Below are 21,297 nucleotides of genomic sequence, written 5' to 3' on the forward strand. Positions count from 1 at the left end.
AGACAGCTGACACAAGATGACGCAACAAAAAGAAACAGATTCCCGTGCCGCTGACAACAACAGAAGCGAACAAAGAAGAACACGCAGCCAATAGACACAGAGAACAGACAACCAGAGTGGGGCGGGGGGGGGGGAAAGGGAGAGAAATAAATAAATAAAAGTAAATCTTAAAAAAAAATACAATTATAAGAATGTTCTTTCAGGATCTAAAACAAAAGTATATCATTAGTACAGAATGTGGATAGTGGGGAGAAATATGGGGGGAAATGCATCTAAAGCATACTTCTATTGGATATGAATATATTTGTGTTCTCATAGTAATGTTTTCTCCATAGAGGCCCGCACAGTAGCCAACAAATATTAAATTCCCATCCCAGAGAGTCCTGCTACTTTCTCAAATAAAATGGCAAAAGTCTCTGGAATATATAAGCAGTGCCTAATATAAGAAAAACAGGCCAATATGCCAGCCAAGCTCTCAATCTTAATACTTGTACTTATGAACCTTATTCCTATAAAAATAAAACCTAGCTTAATTATACTTAATGCCCAAGAGTTACCTCTTGAAAACCTCCTTGTTTCTCAAATGTGGCCTCTATCTAAGCCAAACTTTGGCAAATAAACTATCTGCCCCCATCCACCACCCAACATGGGACGTGAATCCCAGGGAAAAGCCTCACTGGTACTGAGGGATTATTACCAAGTGCCAGTGACGCATTTGGAAAAAGATCTTGGCCAAAAGGGGGAAATATTAAATACAAAAGAGTTTTTATGACTAACAGATCTCAAAGTCAATCAGGAAGTCACTTCAGATGTTGCCCTTACTCATGTCTCAGACAGATTTCACTAACTGCCACAGTAAAGAAAGCCTCAAACCAACATACTCCCAAGGGCTCTATGGATATCTAGACACTATAGACAAGGCACACAGCCTCATGAAATATAACCCCTCAGTGGACGCTAATTGGAAATATATGATAATCTCTTTCCCCAATATAAAAGAGTTAAACTCATTTATAATTTCCTTGCTCATGATTCTTCTACTTCTTTTATTCGATTCTACACCCATTAAATATGTTTCAAAGACCTAAATCTTCAGATTTTTCATATCCTGGTTGAATCCTGAATTCCAGCAGAGTTGCGGCCAACCCCTACTCTCCAGTTCTTCAGGTTTCCACTAGAAAACTAACAAAATAATGATGATAGACAACTCCATCCCCAAAAAACAAGGATATCCATAACTGCAAGCAAAATAGTTCCTTCCATCTGCCCCATAAGATCTAAAACCCCTCTCTATCTGAAGCATAACAGAAATCACCTCAAGATTGAGGAATGCACAAACCTAAGGGAGGAGTGAAACCAGGGACCAAAACAGATTTATTGTTATTGCAGTCATTATCATGTGATAATAAAGAAAAACTTGTAGCACTGACTAAATAGTGGTTACCAGGGGTTCAGACAAGAAGGGGAGGGATGAACAGCTAGAATACGGGTATTTTTAGGGCACTGGAAATGTTTTGTATGACAATGCAATGACAGATACATGATATTATATGTTGGCCAAAGCCTATAAAACTGTCCAGCCCAAAGTGTAAATCATAATGTAAACTATAGACCTTAGTTAGAAGCAATGCTTCAATACTGGCTCATCAACTGTAGCAAATGAACCACACTAATGTAAGATGTTAATAATAATATATATAATTATATTGTTTTTGTAACTCTCTTGTAAGTTTAAAGTATTTCTAAATAAAATGTTATGTTATATGTAAAAAAAAAGTTATCAGGACCTGAACTAAATGTGGAATTGGAAGTAAGAAAGACAGGAATGAATCACTTTAAATACTTGTATTCAATATATAGTAACAGGACAAAACATATGAACAAGAATGTTTATCATGCCATTATTTATAAAGTCAAAGATCTATGAAGAATCTAAATACAAAACAATAAAAAAAAACAGTTAAATATTCTGATATACAGATGTAAAATTAAACACTGCCAGTAGTCATTCTAAACAAAAGATATTTAAACTATATTGTGCATGGAAAAAAATAAAGTAGTAAAATAACTTACATGACACAACAAAAATATGGCCTATAAAGAAATTTATAACCATGAACACCTATAATATAAAGAAATCTATAACTTTATTTTTTACACCTTAAAAAAAGAGCAAACTAAACCCAAACCTACCAGAAGGAAGGAAATCATAAACATTATATTAGAGAAGAATGAAATAGGGAGTAGAAAAACAATAGAATCAACACATTAGGGTAGTTCTTTGAAAAGATAAACAAAATTGAAAAACCTATACAGCTAGTTGAAGAATAAAGAAAAACAGACTCACTTTACTAAAAATCAGTAAAAGTGGGAAAATTCCTATAAACCTACCTTGCCTTCCTTTATTTACTGTTAAAAATCCACTCCTTTGGGGGGAAAAAAGTTGTAGTGTATATTTTATAAATAGTAGGTCTTTTAGGTTATCACGTATATTTTTGTTACTCTTCTGTAATTCATATTATGTTATCCTTTGTCATTCTCTTCTGGCTATTCTACAACATTCTTAAGAGTGGTGGTGATCATTTTGAGCCAAGCCTGTGCCAGTGAGTGGGATTATACAGGCAAACAGTTAATCGTTTCCCCAAAGGAGTTAAGTTTAGTTGTTTAAAGTACAATAACAAACTGACAAACTGAAAACAGAACAGTGACATGATGAGATGTTTCCAAGAGAGCCCTTTAAGTAAAGAATGCATTGAAGTAAGGACCAGTGAATACCACCAGAGAAAATGTAGCAATCCACGGCTGAGTTAAATAGTGATGGCTGCCCACATGGCTTGGTGAAAGAAATGGCACCTCTGACACAGCATGTAATTTGGAGAAGGAAGTCAGGAATCATTTCATCTTCATTCCTTGGCTACCATCGTGACCAGGTGCAGATGACTTAATAAGGGCCTGAGTGAGTCAGCTTGAGGGGGATACCACTAGTCCAATCTGTGACTACTGGAGCATTAAAATAATAACAACACATAATATACTGAATAAAGTAATAGAATATAGGAAGCCATAAGGCTATAATAAATAAATAGGGAGCAGGGCAAGCCCTTTCTGTGATAGATAACCAAATATGAGACAAAGGAGCAGTGATACAAATGGGAAAAATAATTATTTGGCAAACATGTGAGTGGTGGTTGATGCAGGTGAGAATCATCAATGGATACCAAGGAAAGGGATCACAATATTGATATAATTTCAGAAATGTCAACAAAAAGTACATTCATTAAAAAGGGAAAGCACATTTCTCCATGATGTTTTGTAAGTTCACAATTTCACTAATAAAAATACACTTTTTTTAAAAAACGCCAATGCCCTACCATGACATTAAAGCATTCAGTGGCCAAATCTACCCAAAAACAGTTCAAAGTTGTGAAAGTAATTACCCTTGTGAGAGACTGGATGTTATTAAGAAAGTGTGACTATCACATAAGTAGCACTAAGCCTTTGGTGTTCTGGGTGTTTTTGCAGTGTTTGTGGAAACAGCAGGATATTTATATTCCAGTTTTTCACAGGAACCCCTTCCTCTGCTGCATGTTCTGAAGAGCAACATCCCTTTGTCACAGGCTGAAAGCCATGGAGAAGGGCATTTATTAATGTTAAGTCCTTCCTCCAAGCCAGAGGCATGCTCAGGCCTGAGTTCAGATTTTCTGTACTTGACTATCTTTTGTCAGTCTGCACACAGGTGTTTAAGGAATAGAAAAGCTTGGCCAGAGTATTGGGATTTTCTCTCTCTTTCCCCTCCAGGAGTAGATCTGGATATTTCAGTGCTTGTGGGTAAGAACTTGATCCTGCCAGGACTTTTCAAGGTGGAGAAATGTTGAGGGTATAGGATGCACGAATTTACGCTTGTGTGTCAATGGGAGCAAATTTAATCAGGACACCTTGCACACAAATTAACATTCATCAAATGTACATAAACTATCAGATGTATCTGATGTATTATAGTAGTCGACGAAATATACTATTTTTAAATAAAAGCTCTTTGATGCAAATATTTACAAATATTTATGCATCTTGTTAGTGTGGGATGCTACACTGAACCAAGAGAAAGTAGTTAATAATGCACAACAAACAATCCTGACAATATTTAAAAGGGGATGGTTATTAGAAGTCCTATGCCCTTGCTTACCACAAGTGAAAATAACTTTGAAAGTGTATTAATGTAAAATTAAACAAGACATATGAATGTATTTTAAAATTTTAAGTACAGAAAAAAGAAAAGAACTTGAGAATGATTCATCACCAGATGAAGATAATATTATTATGGGAAACAGGCATATAAAAATTAAGATTATGGATGTTCTAATTTCACCTTTCACATACAAAATTTTAGAAAGTGCTTTAATATTTTGAATTTTTAACAAGGGAAATTTAATTTCAGTGAATACATAATGCTTTACAAAAAGCAGCCATAACTTGACTCTTAAATACACCAACAATTAATTTATTACATTCTCATACTGACCAGGTATCACTTCTAAATATCTATTTTATAAACATATCACAGTGAAACGAAGATATTTCAGTAAACTGAACTTAATTGAAAATCATTTAAATCGCCGCTGGGTCATGAGAAATTAACGTGGCAATTTTCGGAATTAAAAATACGAAAAATTAATAAGTATATTTCAAAAAATTTACTGACAAGTTTGTTTCGATTAAAGCCAGGAAAATAAGAAGCATAATGAATTTGGCTTTGTGAGTAAAGAACATAGCTAAAATTAAAACTATGTTCAGAGTTGTAATATCTGTACTTGTAAAATTTTCAACATTCTTTCAACTATGCTAGCGCTGTAGGAAAAATCAATAAAATTGTACATTTGGGGACACCGCTTGCCCTTTCCCCTCGTGCTTCCACGCGGCTCGGCCAGGTCCTGCCTGTGCCCAGCTTATCCCCCTGGAAGGTTCCGATATTTTTTACATTCATTTCAGTACTGTACATGCTTCGCCCTTTTCGCTGAATCCCTATCAGAACAGTCCTGCATACATTACATAATCCCACAGCACGCCAGGATTTCGAGCAGGCAAACCCCTAAATGAACGATACTCTGGTGAAAATAAGTTTTGCCACAATATTAAAGGAGAAAACAAACCACGTGGGAACCGTGCAGAGGAAGAAAGGCTCAGAGCTCGCTTTTTAGGAGAAACTTTCCGGAGGCGCCAGGACCACGGCTCCTGCTCGCCAGGGGCGCGAGGAGGGAGCTCTGGACTCACCGCGGACGCGCCGGGACGTCCAGAGCCGCGGGGGCTGCTCCGCGGGGCGCGGGTCCGGAGCCGCGTCCTCACTGCGGGCAGCGCCAGGTCCCGGAACCGAACCCCAGGCGTTTCCGGGTAGGACCGGGTCATCCCTGGGTGGGAAAAGGCGGCCTGCGCCCCCTCCAGGCCGCCGCGGGGCGCGCCGAGCAGGAAGCGCCAGCTCTCGCCTAGTGCCCGCGCGCCCCTTCCCCTCTCGCCCTCCGGCTGCGCCGCTGAGCTGCTGCCCAGAGTCCGCCGGAGTGGACCCCGCGGCACGTGCCGGAGTGGACCCCCAGCACGAGCGGCAGGGAAGGCCAGGAAGGAAGGGCGCGCAGGAGGGGCAGGCGCGGGGGGCGCAGCTCCGGGCGCAGGCTCCTCTGCACGTCCTGGCCCTGCCGGCTCGGGTCCCCACCCCAGCCTCCGCCGACCGCTGGGGAGCTCAGGCTGCATCGCGGGGGGTTTCTCTGGGGTGCAAAGGGAGCCCCCCTGGCGGCCCCGCCTGCCCGAGTCCTCCCCTCCTCCTCCCACCCGTTCCTGCCTGGCCCAGTCAGGAGCTGTCCGCCGCGAGTTGGTGCATTTATTGGGGCTCGGTTGGGGGGACCTGTGCAGGGTCACACCACCAGCTGGAGTAGCGCGGCCCCAAGTCAGTGCTCCCCGTCCAGGGCGCAGAGCCGCAGGGGGCAGAAGCCCGACAGGGGGCTGCCTACGAAGGGGGTGGGCGTGTCGAGGCCCCTCCTCCACCGAGTGCCCGTGGGAACCCGCCTCAAGGTGCTCAGTGTAGGGGGGAAAGGGGCCCCGTGATAACCCGCCATCTACCTTCCATCTGAGCTCAGGGGACAGGGAGCCATGGTGTAGGTAAAGAAACCTTTTGTTTTTCATTCTTGTGAGTTTGCATGTTAGCTCCTACTATGGTAAGTGAACATTGTCCCCAGGAAGTGAAAAATTAAGGAATTAATTAGAATTTCAAAGCTTGTTTCACACTGAGAAACTGACCTATGTTCCTGAAGGGCTTTCCAGCGTGGGGTGTGACCCATCCCCAGCGCCTTGTCTTAAAGCCACACCTACAAGGTGCAATCAGGGGTCTGAGGAGCTGGACTGCCCGTCACTGTCTGGAGGGTCAAGCAGTCTCTGCCTCTCTGACACCGTCTAGGTATAAAGACGAGGAAAACAGAAACTTATTCAGAGGACTATTGTGAAGTTTGGGTGGGAACAAATTAAGAGCTCAGAATAGTACCTGTGCTCCCTTTTAGCTTTGTTATGGTCTAGTCTGTTGTATTCTGAACCCTGTGCGCAAAGTTGAGAATCACATCTCGCCATGAGAATCCCTGCTCGATCATTTTGCCAGATTTCTTACTTTGAAGGTGCCATTTGTAGGGGTCACTCATCTTTTTTCATAGTAGTAGTGACAGAGCAGTAGTGACAAAGCAAAGCAAAGCAAATCCCTTGACCACATTATTGCTTTAGGTGTGTGAGATTAGACTAAGGATTTCCAGTGGGAGGTATATGGGAGTGTGAGAATGAATTGTTTAACTTGAAGATTACGTACAAAAACCTGCATATGTAGCAGAGTGTTGCAGTAGGAGTATTTTGGGCACATAACCCAGGGCTAAAGAGTCAAAACCTATTCTTCTAGCCTTGGACCTTACCTCTGCACTCCTGAGTTTCAACTATGTACTTTAGGATACCAAGATAATGCTGCTTAGCCTTCCTTTGACTTGGTCACTCCCAAGGAAAACATAAAGTAAGTAAAATGTGCCCCTCTATGTCAGTAATTCTCAAATGAGATGGAGGCTTATTCTGTGTTAGGGTAAATGAGAGATAAGATTTGCCCACTGTTCAGTGTTAACAGATACTCTTCAGTTTTCCACGTGTGACCTAGGACTGCATTACCTGAAGAAAGCCCTTTAATAGAGAAGAGCCTGCAGCTAGATCCAACTTGAATTTCTGGTGGACAGCAGCCTCGGAGACCAGCACTATAACTGCAGGAATCCTTTCCATTCCACCCTCTCCAGGCTAGTCGCTGGCTCACTTGGCTAGCCCTGTGGGATCTTTGATCTCCCACCCGTGGAGGTTAAGGTCAAAATCCATTTGTTGAGCTGAAGTCTGGAGGGGCCCTCTGGGACAGCCTCTGTCCTCATCCGTCAGGTCAGGGCCTCTGGTTACGGCCACCAGGAAAGAGAATTTACTTGTGTTTCTGTTTCTTTGCTGTTTCTCTAGAGTTACTGTGGGAAAGTCAGTCAGTAAGTTTTCTATTACTGTGCTTCTGTGTTTCTGTGGTTTCTGTTTGTTTAATATACAATTTCCTGCCTCTGGATGGTAGTACTAAATTAACAAATAAAAATTCTTAACAGAGCTCTATTCAAAATGCCTAAACACCAACAAATTAATACTCCTAGAGTCCTAGAAACTAGAGAAGCTGAGCTTCTAGTGCTGTTTAAAATTCTTCTGTCTTCTCCCTCTGTGTTCTAACTTAGTTTAACTCCCCTTCTACAATAATGAGATTTCCCAACTTCTAATGAAGATTCAGTAGGCCTTGGAAAGGATTTAATCTCATCATATGCATTTTAAGCCTGGATACTCAAAACTTTACCAATTAATTTACAGGACTGCTGGTAAAATCATGCAAAAAATTTAGATAAACAAAACTATTAAGAAAAGCAAAGTACAATTTTCAGTACACCACAATCTGAGACTCTAATAGTAAAATTAGAGCATAATCTAAAATAAGTATTTTAAATGCTTATTATTTATGTCCTCATAAGTAAAAGTAATTCATTTCAGGAAAAAACTTCTCTCCAAGCTTTATGTAAATTATATTGTATATATCTAATTACAAAGGATTTAACAAAACTGTTAAGATAAAATACCTCCATAAGTTTCAATTTTTATATAGATTTAAATTGTATACATTGTATACATTGTATTACATTTTTTTCTTAGAAACAGTGTAATACCTATATGAGCCATTAATCTATGTTAAAAATTTTGTATATTACTGTTTTAAAGTACATTAAGGTGTTACAAGGTGCATTGACTAAGGTATTTTAAGGACTTTCTACAAACTTGCTAGTACAAATAGGTTTTCATCCTTTCATTTGTATGGTTTCACTAAAGTATTTAGAAACAACAAGGAATAATAGTAAAAAAAATTTTAACATTAGTTTTTTTGTTCCGTTTCCATGTTAATTCTAATTGGACCTGGATAGACATATTAATATATTAGTGTTGTTAAATTTAATAACTTTTAAACCAAATAACTTTATAAAAAGGAAAAAGAAAACTGTTGGCTGCATTTATAAGCATGCAATTAAACCATGGCATAGCCCTGATATCAATCAGCCCTCCTAACTTTCTTCCAAAGAGCCATTTCAAAAATTTGTCCCTGTAAATGTTTCATAAACGTTTTTTCATGGAAATATTGATAAAAGAGTAAAGTGAAAAAAGCAATATTTCTGACAATTTTGTTTTACTTAAGAATGTTTGGCCTAAATTTAGGTAAATTTACTGATCAAATATGCTAATGTTGCCTCTACTAAGTATTTAAAATGAAAAAAGTAAAATTACATTCACATTAAACTGAATTGAGCCATTATTCTGACATGTTTGATTTTGATGGCAATTACATGTAATAAAAGTTTTAGAGATAATGTCCAACATCATTTTGGTAACTTAAGTGGGTAAGATATATAGAATTATTTTTTATTAAGGAAAAAGAAAGTAATATGTTCTAAAATAAAGTGTCTAGTTGTTAAAATGAGGAAAACGTGAGACAAAACCTGCTTGAGGGAAGTGGACTTGGCCCAGTGGTTAGGGCATCCGTCTACCATATGGGAGGTCCGCGGTTCAAACCCCGGGCCTCCTTGACCCGTGTGATCTTTTCCAATGGGAGTCCCTAGTACGATCCTGCAATGAAATTGGCCTCACAGGAGATACCCAGTTTCAACACACTTCAGGTGTCTGATTTCTGCCTCCCTCCCAATCAAACTCCTTCCCATGTTTATTTATTTATGGCATGAAAGTTTTTATCTGCATCACCATTTCAGAAGGTCAAACCATTGGGAATGCCCAACAAGTCAATAGAGCTCCTGGACCTGAGAGTGCTCACTTAGCACTCTCAGACTCATCCAAATTTGTTCGACCATCCTCACCAAAGTAAAAATGACGTTCTTAAACATCTTAAATTCCCTCAGAGACCAAAGACGTCTCTATCTCACCTCAGGTTTCTTCTTTCTATGCAATACCACTTTAGGGCCTGTAGTGTTTCCTTGCCTGCTCACTGACAGAAAGCCCGTTGAACAATGCACAATTGGCTATAAAATTGATCCCAACTTCCCACCTAATAATGGTACCTCCCACACAAAATAAAAGGGATATTTGGTTTAATTCTTGCTGGAATAGGGCTTGAACTAGAACTTTTAGTCCTGTGAAGAGGGTGCAGATACCAAAACAAGGTAATATGCAACATCAGTGCCATGTTTGAAGCTGCATCTCAAGAAATTGGGCTTGCCTGAAAGGCAATACCCTCACAGTCATAACTATGGACAGCTGATTAGCTCTAGATTATCTACTGGCAGAAAAGGGAGGCACCTGTGCTGTTATCGGCACATCCTTTTGTACTTGGGTCAACACAACACACAAGTCAAGACCAACATCCAGGAAATCTTTAAACAAATCAAATGGCTTCACAGCATAAAATAGCAACCAAGAGACATATGGGAATCAGTTAGGGCACTTCTGCCTAACACCTCTAGGTTTTATTCCTTATTCTTGCCACTGATCATGCTAATCATCATCCTTCTCCTCAGACCTGTTTTCACCCACATCATCACCAACTTCATCACACATTACTTCAAAGACATCAAACTCATTCTATGGTCCCCTGTGGTTTTAGCATATCAGTCTATAGAGCCCCCAAATAACCATACTTCAGGGAGTAAAAGGTCTCCCTCAATAAAAAGGAGGGAATAGGAAATTGGAATGGTAAATGATTTTACCAACCATCTTGATTTTCTTGAGCTTCCATTTTATCCAGGGAATTAGAAAGAAGAAACAGAACTTAACTGACTTAGGCTGACATACCAACATCTTTTGTGGTACTGATAAAACCCCTGTCCCTTCCCAGAAAGAGAAATTAACAAAGAGATCAGGCTGATACCAGCAAAGTATGCCGATCTTCACCAGATGGCTGCAGTCTTACACCAACCTCCTTATTGCTAATTAATGAACGGGAACTCAAGGACACCTGCCCAGAGAGTCCATAGCCACTATGGTCTACATAGTTTGCATCATCCTTGGAACTCATGGAGCTCATGTACTAACCATAACTCATGTTTCCCTTATCTCTCCCCATTTCCTCACACCTTCCCTTTGTTTCAAGCAGCTATACAAGCTGCTCGCTCAGTTCACTCTTTGAATGGAAAACTCTTTAGCTGCTGCTTTTGATTAACATAACTTTAGCTCAGTAAACTTGCTCTGCGTGCACCCCCCCCCCTTTTTAAGGAGGTACCAGGGAATGAACCCAGGACATGGGAGGCAGGCAATTCCTATGCACCCACTTTTTAAGTCTGTTTATTTTATTTTCAGTAGAACACTTGAACTTCCATGTTATCTGGGGGGTATGAAGGAGGAAAGGAGGGCTACTGAGTTAAGCTGACATACCAATGATCCTTTGTAGTAGCAATAAAGACCCCTGCCCCTGTGAGAAAAGGAAACTGTAGCAATTAAGTTAAGGCCAGCCAGAAAGTCTGCTGACAGTCCAAACAAATACCCTGTAGAGGGGCCAGGGTGGTCCTCAGCTGGGTTCATTCACTCAGTACAGCAGAATAGAAAGATGCACTAGCTAGTCTAGGAAGGAGAAGAGGGTTCATTCACAGCAGGTGAATGGAGATATATAATTCCAAATCCACCTCTCCCAACTTGGGAAATTCTAATATTTTATACCATCAGGATGCTAATGGATAATTAAGGTGGAGCTGGTCACAAGTTCCTTCATTAATAAACATTAAGGGGTTGAACAAGGTGGGGTGGGTCCAAAACCAGGGTGAGATACAAGGTTATAATCATTATCAGAGATTAAGAAAGTTTAACATAGAGATCAGTCACAAAGTAGATCAAAATTCTGAGATAGGAAAGTACAGAGTAGGGTTCAGCCACAAGGTGTTCCAGATGGCTATCAAACAGGAGGGTGGAGTGGTTATTCACAAGGGTGAGGTTAAGTTTTGCATAACCCTAAACAGAAATGAGACCTATTTAGAATGGCCATGATTATAGCAGATCTAGGCTAAATCCAGCCAGTTTCAGCAATTTCAGATATTAACTTTTTGCTAATTTTTAAAAATAATATAAAGACTTCTATATTGCTTAACCCTTGGTTACAAAGATTCAGTACGGTGCCTTAATGTTTAAGCTATACTGAGTTTTGTCTAGTACTACAGTCCCACAAAATGTCCCTTATTTTACAAAAACATCCTGCTCCTGCAGTTTCCTGATTTACTGACCACTGGCCAAGGACACTTCACACTGATTAGCCCATTACCCTCCCTCACTCCTCCCTTCCTGAACAGTCATATAAGCTGCTTCTACAGCTTAATCTTTTGAGCAGCAAAAACCCCCTGTTTTGGTGCTGCTCCCTTACATGTGCTCTTGCTCAATAAAACTCTCTTTTTTTCTTTACAGAAGGTGTCTCAGATATTTCTTTCATTAAGCATTCTGGTGTCAGAAGTGGGATCTGCAGGAGCCCATTGAGCTTCATCCTCTCCTGAACCTTCAGTGACAGGACTCAGAAGCCTCAGATCACATCTTGGAACTCCCATCTCTTTTGGTTGGGGTCCAAATTTTTATGAGCAAGTTGCCTGGTAAGGAATCCATAACTGAACTGCCTGTCTTTGTGCATCTGTGCTTCTGTGTTTCTGTGGTTTGTGTCTCTTTGTTTAATGTATATTTTCCTACCTCCAAATTAACAAATAAAAATTCTTAGAATACCTCTATTCAAGTTGCTTAAAGATAAGTATATATATAAATTAGTGTTCCTAGAGTCCTAGAAATTGGAGAAGCTGAGCTTCTGGTGCTCTTTGAAATCTTTCTGTCTTCTCCCTCTGTGTTCTAAATTAACTCCCCTTCTATAATAATGATTTCCCAAATTGAAATGAAATTTCAGTGAGTCTTGCAAAGAATTCATTCTTATCATTCAGATTTTTAAAAAAGATTTATTTATTTATTTATTCCCCCTTTGTTGTTTTGCACTCACTGTCTGCTTTCTGTGTCTATTCACTGTATATTCTTCTGTGTCTACTTGTCTTCTTTAGGCAGCACTCAGAACCAATCCTGGGGCCTTCTGGAGTGGGAAAGAGGTGCTCAATCTCTTGCACCACCTCAACTCCCTGGTCTGCTGCATCTCTTATTATCTCTCCTCTGTGTCTTTTTTTGTTGTGTCATCTTGTTTTGCCAGCTTTCTGTGCAGGCCAGCACTCCCATGCAGACCACCATTCTGCATGGGCCAGCACTCCATGTGGGCCAGCTTGCCACTCAGGCCAGCTTGCCTTCACCAGAGTCCCTGGAATTGAACCTTGGACCTCCTATATAGTAGATGGAAGCCCTATCACTTGAGCTACATCTGCTTCCCTTATCATTCAGATTTATAAGCCTGGATACTCAGACCTTTGCCAATTCCTGGATACTCAGACCTTTGCCAATTAATTTACAGGATAGCTAGTAAAAGTCATGCAAAAATTTAGATAAAAAATCTATTTGGAGAAAAAAGCAAAGGTGCTTTTCAATACACTACAATTTGTGAATATAATAAAAGATAGATTATAATCTAAAACAAATATTTTGAATGGTTATTTATACTGTCATAAATAAAAGTAATTCATTTAAGGAAAAAAAACCTCCAAGCTTTGTAGGAATCAGATTTGTATATATACTTTTTTAAAAAAAGGTAAGTGGATGTGGCTCAAGTGATGGGGTGTCTGCTATTATATGGGAGGATCTGGATTCAATCTCTGGGGTCTCCTGGTGAAAAAGAAGAAGAGAAAGCATTCCTGCATAGTGAACCAATGCCCATGTGGCAAGCTCAATGCCTGCACAGTGAGCCAAGTGCCCACATGGTGAACTGAGTGCCTGTGTGGTGAGCCAAGTGCCCATGTGGTACCTGCATGGTGAACCAAGTGCCTATGCAGTGAGCTGAGTGCCCACATGAGTGCCTGCATGGTGAGCCGAGTGCCCCTGCAGCAAGCCAAGTGCCCACATGGTGAGCCAGTGCCTGTGTGGTGAGCCAAGTGCCCATGTGGGTACCTGCATGGTGAACCAAGTGCCTATGCAGTGAGCTGAGTGCCCACATGAGTGCCTGTGTGGTGAGCCGAGTGCCCCTGCAGCAAGCCCAGTGCCCACACCGTGAGCCAGTGCCTGCACAAGTGAGTCACGCAGCAAGATGATGAGGCAACAAAAGAGAGATGAAGGGGAGAGTCAAGGTGAAGCACAGCAGAGACCAGGAACTGAGGTGGCACAGATGACAGGGAACCTCTCTCCACATCAGAAGTTCCCAGGATTGAATCCTGGTGAATCATAGAGGAGAAAGAGGAGAAGAGAAGACAAAAAGAGAAATAGATACAGAAGATCACACAGTGAATGGACACAGCCAGCAAAAACAGCAGGGGAGAGGGAGGTGGAGGAGGAAGGAAAAATATCTCTAAAAATTGTATATATACTGTTATACTGAAAATAAAACAAATAGAATTAAAAAGAGGGACCAGGGCAAGTTTATTTTGTTAAAGATGCATTAATGTAGCTGAAGCTCCAAAAGAGGTTTCTGCTCAAAAGGTTAATCTGGGGGAGCAGCCCATATGGCTGCTTGAAACCAATGGAACGTGGGGGGTTAAGGAGGGATAAGGGAGGCATGAATTATGTTGAATATATGAGTTCCATGAGCTGCATGGACTATGGTCACTGTGGACAGTTTGGGAAGGGGTCCTTGGGGCCAACTTTATTAATTGGCAAGCAGGATATTCATGTATGATTGTAGCCATCTGGTGACGATCAGCAGACTTTGCTGGTGTCAGCTTGAACTCTTTGTTACAGTTTTTCCTCCCAGGGTTGGACACGGTTTTTTAATCAGCACTGCAAAGGATTATAGGCATGTCAGCCTGCTTCCCTTAACCTCTGTTTTTTCTTTATAATTCCCTGGATAAAATGGAAGCTAAAGCAAATCAAGATGATTATTAAAATTGTTTATAATGTTTCAATTTCACAATACCTAATTATAAAGGATTTAACAAAAATCTAGAGAAAAAATGTCTTGAGTTTCAAAATTCACACAAAATTCAATTGTATACATTACATTGTTTTTTGAGAAAACAATGTAATATCTACACAAGCCATTAATCCTTTCCAAAAAATTGTATGTTACTCTTTTTTTTCCATTATTTTTTCTTCACATTTATTTGATTAATAAAGTTTATGAGTTATGTATATGTAAGAAAACAAAATTGATTTATGCATTTATTATCTTTTTTATGTAAGGATATTTATGTAAAACCCAGTTATCAACAAATCTTAAGAGACACATGTTTATAAGTTGAAAAATAATTTTTTAACTGTAAAGAGATCTTGCTGGAATTTTAATATATATTTACTTATTTAGTTATGCACAATTCAATAGCATTTGTTACTTTTAATATTTTCCTTTGGGAGTCTTCAAAATGAATTTTATCTCAGTATTAGTTCTTGTTTTTATAGTTTCATATATATTTGAATGATTTACATTCATCATTTCTTATTACTGAGTAATCATCCGTCCATTTTATCCCTTAAAATTTAATATTTTATACTCAGTTCTATATATGAATTTGGGTAAATTTACTTTTTTCAGTTTTATTATGCCTCAACACTGCATATTATTTGCTTTTTAATTATTATATATTTTTCTTTACATTTTTTGTTGTTTCCTTTTACTGTTTTGTCTTTTTTTTTTAATATTACATTAAAAAAATATGAGGTCCCATAAACTCACCACCCCCCTCACCCCACTCCTCCCCCCATAACAACAATCTCTTCCATCATCATGAGACATTCATTGCATTTGGTGAATACATCTCTGAGCACCTCTGCACCTCATGGTCAATGGTCCACATCATAGCCCACACTCTCCCACAGTCCACCCAGTGGGCCATGGGAGGACATACAATGTCCAGTAACTGTCCCTGCAGCACCACCCAGGACAACTCCAAGTCCCGAAAATGCCCCCACATCTCATCTCTTCCTCCCATTCCCTACCCCCAGCAGCCACCATGGCCACTTTCTCCACACCACTGCCACATTTTCTTCAATTACTAATCTCAGTAGTTCATGAATAGAACAGAATGAATAGAATATCAGTAAGTCCACTCTAATCCATATTCTATTCCTCCATCGTGTGGACCTTGGAATGGTTGTGTCCACTCCCCCTCTATATCAAGAGGGGGCTTAGATTCCACATGGATGTTGGATGCAATCCTCCTGCTTTCAGTTGTAGGCACTCTTAGATCCCTGGTGTGGTGGTTGACCTTCTTCAACTCCATGTTAACTGAGTGGGGTAAGTCCAATAAACCAGAGTGTAGGAACTGAAGTCTGTTGAGGTTCAGGGCCTGGTTATCACTTGGTCAGTCCAGAGATTCAGGTCCCCTGGGTATATATTAAACCCCAGAACCAACTACAGTTCTGCTAAAAGTAACAGGAGAGGCTTGTGAACAAAGATCACATCTGAATCCAGCTTCATCACACAGAAACACAAACTCCAAAGTAGGGTCAAATGACATCGCACTGAGCTCCATCTGCCATGACCATAGAACCTGTGGGTCTCTGTAGCCCTCAGAAGAACCAATACCCAGGGTTGTATCTACTTTATCTGTCTCTGGGACTCTGCTGAGGTGTGCACAAGGGCAACCTCTCTGATAACCTCCCAGCTCTTTTTGGAGACTCATAGCCATATAAACTCACTTGTCCTTTCCATTTCCCCCTTTGATTCAGGTCAAAAAGCATTTTTAACTCCTGGTATTTTATGTAGATTGAGATATTCTGCTGGTCCGAGTTGACCCTTTTATTCAAGGTCATTTTCTAGTTACATCATCAGCTGGTACTTGGTAGTAATCCCTCAGCACCAGGGAGGCTCATCCCTGGGAATCATGTCCCATGCTGGGGGGAAGGCAACACATTTACATGCTGAGTTTGGCTTCGAGACTGGCCACATTTGTGCAACACAGAGGCTAGCAGGAGGTACTCTTAGGCACCCTGCAGCTCTAGGCCTTGTTCTTATTTCAGGTGCACAGGCTCACAAGCATAGTCATTAGTATCAAGGGCTCATTGTTGGACCTTCCTTCTTTTTTGGTCTTTGCCATTGCACTTGGGGGATTGTTGCTGTTCCTTTAGGCACTGTGATAGAGCTCCCCTGGCTAGAAACTCAGCACTCCCTCAGTTGTTGTTTTTAATTGTATCCACTATGAAAATATCCAAACATTTTTATGTACCCTGGATATATTCCTTGTAGAACTCCCTGCCAACCATGTGTCCCCTGTCAATAGTATGTTACTCTTTTAAAGTGCATTGGTTAAGGTGTTTTAAGTATTTGAGCAAGTCTCCTGGAGCAAAGCATGTTTTCATAGTTTCATTTGTATAATTTCACTATATTGAACTAGGAATAATAGTAAAAAACAAAAACGAAAAACCTTAACAACTCTTATATTTTCTGTCCTGTTTCTATGTTATTTCCAATTGGCCCTACATAGCCACATTAATAAAATTGGTGCTGTTAAAGTTTAGTTACATTTGAATTGGACAACTGAATAAAAAGAAAAGATTAAAGAAGAAAAAATGCTGGCTGCTTTTGTAAGACTGCAATTAAATCATGCTTTAGCTGTGATAGCAAACAGACCCCCCTAATTTACCTCCAAAAATGGTTTCAGAAATGCAGCTTTGTGAATGTCCCATAATGTTTTACTAAAATACTGATAAAATAGTAAAGAAAGCAATATTTCAAGTATGTTTTTCCTAAATTTATACAGATTTATTGATCAAATAAGTTAATGCTGCTTTTACTAAGAATTTAAAATGAGAGAAATTATGTTTGCATTTAACTGATTAAGGAATAATTCTGACAAATTTGATGGTAACTGTACCTTGTAAGGTGTTTGGAAGCAGTTTCCCAAAGCATCTTAATAATATAGTATGTAATATATATAGAATGTTGTTTTTTTATTAAGGTAAAAGAAATTAGATTTGTCATAAGATAAAATGATGGTTTGTTAAGAAAGAAGAAAATCTGAGACAAAAACCTGAATGACTATAGAAAGTGCAGAATGTTCACAGAAAAAGAATATTTGTGGCCAAATTTGGGTAAGATTTAATGGACCTATTTATAAAGTTTTAAAAGTCTTACTATCAAAATTTTATTAATGCAACAGTAAAATTTGATTCCTTTTTGAAGAGACAAAGTTTCTTAAATCATTAATCTGTGTTCAGTAAAAGATTTTTCTCCTGAATAAACAGTGTACAAGATACAAATCTTGTGTTTTATCTTAGATTACATAAATGTTACATAGCATATAAAGGTGAATCCCATATGCCCCACTCCCCACACCTGTATCTGTCATTGTAATGTCATTCAGGACAATTCCCAAGTCCTCAAAATGCCCCCATATTATACCTGTTTTTACCTCTTCCTACCCTCAGAACCTCCAGTGTTCACTGCCTTCACATCAATTATCTTTCTTCCATTGCTAGAATCACAATGTCTAAAGTAGAATACTAGTAAGTCTACTTTAATCAATAGTTCATTCCCCAATCCTGAGGATTCTGGGTTGGTGATGCCCACTCCACCTTTAATTGGAGGGATCTGTGATGCCATAGGACTGATGGATGTGACTCTCTTGCTTGCAGTTGTAGACACGCTCAGTTCCTTGGTATGCTGGTTGCCCATCATTTCTTCCTTATTAGTAGTCCTGGGTGAGTCCAATTAACTGGAGAGGTGTTGCAACTCCATTGAGATTCAGGGCCCAGCTGGACAGCCCAAAGGTGCAAGCCTCTTGGACATATACCTTCAACTCTAGTACTAATTATAGGTTCAAATAGAAGGGCAGAAGCACCATGTGTAGGGGAAACCACAACTGAATCCAACTCTGTCCCACTGGGGAGCATAAATTCCAAAGTAGGGTCCACTGGCAAGGGACCAAACTCCTGAGCTATCTGCCCTGACTATAGTGCCTGGATGTCTTCAGAATCCTCAAGAGACCTGTTATTTAGGGTAGCATCTACTTTGGCTGTCAGTGAGATCCTGCTGAGATGTGCATAAATGTTACCTCTGGAATGACCTTAAGACTCACTTTGAAGTCTCTTAGCCATATAAACTCATTTGTCATTACTCTTCTCCCCTTTTGGTCAAGTCTTTCTCCAGTTGCATTTACTCTTGGTACTTGGTAGCAATCCATCTGTGCCAGGGAGGATCATCCCTGGGAGTCATTTCTCATGTAAAGCAATACAATTGAAATATGTCAAAACTAAATGCTGCATAATGTCTTGGAAATTTCATGCATTTCTTTAATTGCCAGAATTCTTCTGTGCTGTGTTCAAAACTATTGCCTGGATTTTATTTCTAAGCTTTAAACTCTTCTTGTGTGTGTTACAGACCTCTAAACGGAATTACATCTCAAACTGAAGGAATTAATTTTCACTCCACAAGAAAAGAATAATCTTCCTTAAGTCTCCAATAGTAGCTAATAGCTCCTCACAACTCCAGAAATTAATCTTTGATACACCCTTTCAGAACCACACAAACACAAAGGAGCACTGATATTATCTCTACATTGAGCACTATAGTCAACTTTCGTTCCTACTCCAATCTCTACATACACATTTTTACCCTACACTAATTTTCCTACATTCTCATATTAATCACAATTCCTCTGAGATCCCTTCTCTGAATTTTACCATAAGTTAGCCTTCCCTTTCTCCTCTCTATTGTCTTAATTGTGACTCTACTCTTCCTTCAGTCCACTCATCTAATATGTCAGTGTGCATTTATCAGTTTGTTCATATATATTTTTTATTGACTTTATATCTCACAAATTAATTTCACAAAAATAAAACCCTGTGATAAGATGAAATAAGCATTCCTTTGATCATTACTTATGGAATATAAACCCAGGGAAATTTCATATGCACAATAACCTGAACTTCTCAGCAGTTAAGATTAAACAATTACTCTGAGGTTAATAACTAACTTACCAAATTAAGGCTGTTTGTTCCTCCACCACCCAAAAATATGTTAAAGCTAATGCATGGATGTTTTTACTGCGAGTACAGTTACCATACTCAGGAACTCAGGACTTTGATGGTTTTCTATCTTTCTATAAAGTCCATAACCTCATCAATCATGTAATCCAAAACACACAATCTGATTAATTTTAAAACAATTCACATATACACATTTAATACAACTTTCCTCTCTAATTAGGTAAGTCATGTAGATGTATTTAAGGAAAAGAGATTCAGCCCTGTATTTCTGTCATTCTTCCAAAGTGTCAGAAAGCAACCCACATGCCATTGCCCATAGATGTTACTTTTTTTGTTGTTTTTATTGGTGTTTGTCAAATAATATGATTCTCACATGCAATTTTTGAGAGTTTAAAGAAAAAAAGACTTGTGAAAATAAATACCCTGATCTATTCAAAGAAAGTCAAACAACTTATAAAAATACATTATTCATTGTGGAATATATTCACAGTCAATAACATGGAAGATAAAACCTTCATTGTCAGGGCAGTGTCAAGAGTAAGAAGGCCAGGAAAATATGTGTGGGCCTTCTTCAGCTTATTCAGTCAGGTGGGGTGTTTCTTTTTGCTCCTAGAGGACCCTGGACCTGCAGGACTCTCATTACCAGTAACCTGGGTAGGCCCAGAGACTATGGGGAAGCCAGGCAGACCTCTTTATAGCTAAGAGCACCTGAATCACCTGAAACCTTCCTTTCCTGCTCCAGCTGCATCACCTGACCTTATGCCCCAAAGTTCCTGTGGCATCTCCAAAGCAAAGCTATCCTTACCATTGTCTCAGGGCCTGCAGGGGAGGATCAAGAGATCTGGGGGTCCAATATGTGGCTTGCATTTCTCTCCCTCCAAGAACTGAATATGAGATTGTAATAAAAGGATTTAATCTACATCCTCTTTGATAAAATGGTGATAATGTTATTATCAAATTTATAGTTTTGTCATGAAGAGTAAATGACAGAAGACCTGTAAAGTGTCTGGATGGTGGTATACACACAGTAACTCCTCTGTAAATGTTCTATGCTATTATTTACCACTGGGCTAAAGAAAAATCCTTTCCTTTGATACTTTCCTTTGGCCACTCCTCCAAGATGAGACAACTGGGAATTTGGGGCAGCTCGAAACCCAGAGGTCTTGAGCTACTACTTGGCAGGACTGTTCAGGTCTCCAGAGGCTCCAGGGCTGTGTCCACATAAGCTATGTAGGGGGCAGGTTAATGTGAGCTCAAATCCATTTTTATTGACTAGGGGAAATGTGAGAGTAAGGTTGAATATGTAAGAAGGGAGGGGAGATGTAGAGACATGGAAATGTGGTGAAGGACACCAGGCAATTCTGTTTAGATGGCCTTTTGGGTGAGACCCATAAGGCTATTAGTAGGCTCCTAGCCCCTGTGACAGAAAAGTCTTAGAGCAGGGCTCTAGGATTCCACACACCCTGTCTGAATTCAGGAGCTGGCTTGGATTTCCTGCTCTGAATAGTCATATCCATGAGCCTTGTTAATCAGAGACAGAAACTGAACAACAGAGCAAGTTGCCATGAATACAACAATACCCCATCCTGCCAACAGGTTCCTTGCTAATTTGTATAACCTGCACCACTTCCTGAGCAAACAAGTTGTTCATTGGTTGGAGTCTTTGTTCCTCTCACTCACTCTCCAAGCAGTGTTATTGGCCTGCAAGTCAGATGTTCAAGGTCTGGCCAAGGCCCTATTCTGGCACTC

The 21,297-nt window shown here is 39.7% G+C and overlaps 1 protein-coding gene across 4 annotated transcripts in view; it reads right to left on the bottom strand.

Annotated features, from left to right (window-relative positions):
• Positions 1 to 5,429, bottom strand: part of LOC101433889 (zinc finger protein 596-like) — a 96,660-nt gene extending 91,231 nt beyond the window's left edge. Inside the window, exon 1 of one of the 4 annotated variants that reach the window (XM_058275506.1) lies at positions 5,269 to 5,429. The gene's annotated coding sequence lies outside the window, so the exon portion shown is untranslated. The remainder of the gene's footprint in view (positions 1 to 5,268) is intronic. The other 3 variants (XM_071207812.1, XM_071207811.1, XM_071207810.1) reach the window with 3 other exon arrangements.
• Between the last annotated feature and the right edge of the window lie 15,868 nt (positions 5,430 to 21,297).

The sequence above is a fragment of the Dasypus novemcinctus genome, chromosome 14, assembly GCF_030445035.2.
Source record: "Dasypus novemcinctus isolate mDasNov1 chromosome 14, mDasNov1.1.hap2, whole genome shotgun sequence".
NCBI classification, from domain to species: Eukaryota; Metazoa; Chordata; class Mammalia; order Cingulata; family Dasypodidae; genus Dasypus; species Dasypus novemcinctus.